The sequence below is a fragment of the Plecotus auritus genome, assembly GCF_963455305.1.
Source record: "Plecotus auritus genome assembly, chromosome: 2".
In the NCBI taxonomy this organism is placed as follows: domain Eukaryota; kingdom Metazoa; phylum Chordata; class Mammalia; order Chiroptera; family Vespertilionidae; genus Plecotus; species Plecotus auritus.
This window is the reverse complement of record NC_137771.1, coordinates 61,098,673-61,103,316: the sequence shown is the minus strand read 5'-3', so window position 1 is coordinate 61,103,316 and position 4,644 is coordinate 61,098,673. Positions and strand designations below refer to the sequence as shown.

The 4,644-nt window shown below is 45.8% G+C and overlaps 1 pseudogene across 1 annotated transcript; it reads right to left on the bottom strand.

The window, feature by feature from the left end:
• Positions 1–2,256: 2,256 nt before the first annotated feature.
• On the bottom strand, positions 2,257–3,245 carry LOC308241076 (phosphatidylinositol 3-kinase regulatory subunit alpha-like; annotated as a pseudogene). Its single transcript has 2 exons — positions 3,201–3,245; positions 2,257–3,023 (listed from the first exon to the last, which is right to left on the bottom strand). The product of its transcript is annotated as a phosphatidylinositol 3-kinase regulatory subunit alpha-like (transcript).
• Positions 3,246–4,644: the final 1,399 nt, after the last annotated feature.

The window sequence follows — 4,644 nt, the reverse complement described above, 5'->3', positions numbered from 1 at the left end:
CAGTAGTTATAACTCATTTGAGGTCAGATTATCATTCTGGGGCAGTAGTTACAAATAAGAGACATATTTCAGATAGCATGAAGCGAACATAGTGTGGCACTTTATCACTGTCATCCCAAACAGAAGTTTTCCATTTTGCCCCTTGATCTGTACCTTGCTGAAACACTGTCTGGCACATGGTTAACACTCAACAAATGGGAACTATTATTCTTATTACCTACTTTTCCTAAATGAGATTTCTGTCAGTTCAACATTTCACACAGTATCTTTAACTAATATGCAGTCCCTTGATTTTGTGAAACCTTCAGTTTTATGTACCCTGAAAAAGACTCATTTCAGAACTAGACCAAGAAGGCACAAGGCTACCAGGAAACCATTGTCATTCTTCTAGCAGCCAAGTGGAAAGATTTGTGACATAGTTTACCCATAAAGCTCATAGCTTACCCATTGACAGAAGACGTGTCAGACTAGAAAGGATCACTAGCCACATCTTAAATCTCTGGCAGTATTTCCTCAAATACTTTAGATTTTTTTATTATTCAAACATATTTACTATTTAGCACAGGCCTTCGGATAACAAAATTATAGAATACTAGAGGCCTAGTGCACAAAATTTGTGCATGGGGGGTAGGTCCCTCAGCCCAACCTGCACCCTCTCACAATCCAGGACCTTTAAGAGGATGTCCGACTTCTGGTTTAGGCCAGATCCCACAGATTGGGCCTAAACTGGCAGTTGGACATCCCTCTCACAATCTGGGATCTCTGGCTCCTAACCACTCGCCTGCCTGCCTAATCACCCCTAACTACTCTGCCCGCCTACCTGATTGCCCCTATCTGCTAGCCTGGCTGCCTGATTTCACCCCTAAAAATCAAACTTCTTTTTTTATTTTTAATATTTATATTTCTTCTTTATTTTTTATTTTAAAAGTCAAGCTTCTTGAGAACACGAGGCATTTAACATTATTCCATATTCCTTACAGAGAGCTAATCATGGTAAACACAGCAAATACTTAACACTTACGGACTTCTATACAAACACTTTCCAACCAGGAATGTTTTAATAGGCAGTCTCCAAACACTTGAAGTGGAAAACCTAAAAGTAGAGTGCTCAGATTTCAGGCATCAGGTGCTATTAGCAAGATTTCTATCCCAATTAAACTATAATTCTTAGCTCTCAACAGTCTGGACAAACTGTCCTTCACTGTCTCCAAAGTTTCTTATTTGTTACTATCCCATTTTCCTTTCTTTTTTTTTTTTTTTTTTTTTTTGAGTTTAATGTTTTATATCCACATCAGTATCAACATACCATACAAAACCCACCTGCCTGCCTAGCTGGGCAGGCAGGAGGGGGGTCCATGGCAGCATAGAAAACCAGGGTTCTTGTTCCAAAAGAGGAGAAAATGGGTTTACAGTCAAGGAAACAAAATCAGAACCCAACATGATCAAGGAGAAGTCTTCAAAGTGCATGGAGCAGAGGTGCTATGGGCATCAGTGCATCTTGGCTGGTCCAGCAGTACCTGCAGCAGCCTCGGTTCCCAGGAAGCCTGGGGTCAGATAGGGCCCAGCTCTTGAGGTTATTTTTAATAATTTTGCTTTTGGGGTAGGAGGGCTTCTGGGCAGCAGCTCCATGTGGAGGTAACCAGTGCGTGTTTCACTTCAGGGTTTGGAGGGGAAGTTGGGTCTGTGGGTCTGAGGGGAAGTTGGGTCTGGGGCGGGACCCACCCCCACCCCCACCCCCACCCCCACCCCCACCCCCACTGGGACCCACCCCCACCCCCACTGGGACCCACCCCCACCCCCACCCCCACCCGGTCCCAAATGTCACACCTGAGGTTATTGGAAGTGGCCCAGCGAAGTTCCTTCCTGCCTTCTTCCTGCCCTGACCCCAGGTCTGTGGCTTAAAAATCAGGGCGCCAGGCTGGGGCTGAGCACCCCAGGGGCACAGGCAGAGGGACCTTGGGGGAACTGTAGGAACTGGTGGGGGAAGCCAGAACCAGGGGAGGGCAGTACCCAAAGGGGACATGGGGTAAAGAGGTGTTCTCCTCTAACAGAGACTTAGAGGTACAGAGACTAAGAGAGACAGAGAGGACAGAAATAGGGATAGAAAGAGTGACAGGAAGAGAAAGACTCAGAGAAAACAAGAGAGAAATTGAGACAGAGAAAGATTCACAAAGAAGAGAGACAGACAGAAAGATGGAGTCCTGCTCTGTATGAGTCAGCGGGTTGAGAGGGGGGGCGGGGCGACAGGGCCGGGGCTCACATGGGATGTGCCAGTGTGATGATGGTAAGTGCATCGTAGTGTTGCCCGAGGGAGGTGTGCTGGTAATGCAGCACCAGCTCCTTCAGAGACCCGTACAGATTGTAGGGCTCCACAAAACCCAAGCCAGTGGCCGTGCAGTAGATGACACAGTGCTTGGTATCGCCGTCCACCACCACAGAGCGGGCATAGCAGCCCCGCTGGCTGCTCTCACGGGTGAGGAAGGTACCATCCCGCTTGCCCTTCAGCATTTCCTCAGCCTGCGCGCGGTTGATCTTGCCCACATACCAGGTGCGTTCCTCAAGGTGGGGGAGCTCATTCTCCATCAGTGCATACTGGTCTTCAGTCTCATTTTTTATTCCCAACCACTCATTGGTTTTCTTTTGCTGGGAGCCTTTCTGGGTGAGCCATACCAGGTCCTGGTCTCGGATCTTGTGCAGCTGCATGAGGTCTGGCTTCAGGCTGTTCGTGTGCTTATCTATCTCCCGGTTGTCCAAGGCCTGTGTCCGCAGCTCCTGTTCCAGCTTCATGCGGCTCTCATGGATCTCAGAGATGCGAGACTTGAGCAGTTCTGAGTTCAGCAGGATCCTCTGCATCTCGTTTCCATTGCCCTCACGCCGGAAGCGCTCCAGATACTCCTTGCTGCACTTCTCTTGAGTCTGGCCCTGCTCTTCAAAGATCTTGATGGTTTCATTGAAGGCTTCCATTGCAGTGAAGGCTTCCAAGGCTTCATCTGCAGTTCCTGGGAGGTGTGTGTGTACTCCTCCTAGAGCTGGTCCTACTGGCGGCTCTTGTCCTCCGCTTCTAACCAAGGTAACAAACGAAACCTTTAATTCTGATCTTCCTGGCCACAAGGGAACAGCAAACCTCAATAGAAATAATTTCCCACCAGAAGTCACATCCAAATACTGCGAGACTGAGGACCATAGGGCTGACTATGCACCTGCACAATAGCAGGCTCACGTTCTAGCGGTAGGCGCCCAGGCATCCTCCACAGTCCCACAATCCTCAGGTCGCATACTTCCGGTTTTTCTAGCTCCTCCTTAAATGGTGTTTCCTTCAGTCGGGTTGCAAGTCCAGGGCCTCTAGTTGGGAGAGGATTTTTCTGTTCTCTGACGTTGATAGCTGTTCACTACTTGGAATCAGTGAAGTTTCGGGAGGACTGCCGCTGCCATGAACAGGTTGGTCCCAAGCGCGCTCATGAAACAACCGCCCATTCAGTCCACAGCTGGCGCCGTTTTGGTTGGCAATGAGAAAGGTACTGTGCTGAGCTGTTTTCCACTCGGATCTTCCTCTTCCTTCCCCAGCACACTCCAAACCTACTCCCGGGGACCACCCCAACCCCGCAAACCCTTAAGACCTTCCCCTTTATTTCTTCGACTTTCCCCCATCAAATTCGCACCCTATTGCCTTGCCTAGGGGCACCCCTAACCACTCCCTGGATGGGGTGGGGGGGGCGAGGGAGGAGAGGGCAGCCTGGGTGAGGTGCCGTGGTGTTCTGGTCTCTGGTTGTTCTGGTCATTACGGTAGCTCGCTTTTTATATATAGAGATTTGATGGTATACATTTTCTGAGAAAAAGTAATGTTATTTAAAACAATCCCTCTAAAATAGGCTTTCTCTAATTCATGTGGCATGCATGCAGGGAATGAGGTGTCTAGGTTCTCAATGCATTATATCTGAGGGCCTGTTAGTTTACCATTCCCCATACTGGCATAGTGTAGTATGAAAAATGGTGTTATATGTTCAAAATAATTTTAGAATGGTTCAGTAAACAAAATAAAACATGTTTTCTTTATTGCCAAATTTCTTAGAGTCTTGGATAAATACAGATGATTCTGGACTTATGATGGCTCAATTAAGTGTTGTTTTTTTCAGATTTATAATTTGAATTTTTTTTATAAAGGTGACTATTTTAAAACCCCATTCTGTTCATAAATATTTTGTACTAGTAGAAGATATGTTTTTATTATTTTTTGGGGGAAACATTGTTTAATTAAATTATATTGGTTTCAAGTATATAATTATAAGTTAGGGAAGGGGGTTAGGGTAGTGAAGGGAAAAGGGGATCAAATATATGGTGATGGAAGAAGATTTGACTTTGGGTGGTAAACATACAATGCAATATACAAGTGATGTATCATACCATCAAATCTTTTTTTTTTTCTTTAAGGTGTTGCCAAAGCATTATATATTCAATAGAAACTGTACTTTAAATTTTGAATTTTAAACTTTTCCTTACAGGTTAAGTATATTAATTGTATTTTCAACTTACAATGGGTTTATCAGAACATAACCCCTTTGTGAGTCAAGGAGCATTGGTACACATTTAAATCTCCTAGAAGGAGCTATGGAACATGCAGCATTTGCCAAACACATTTGCCTGTGG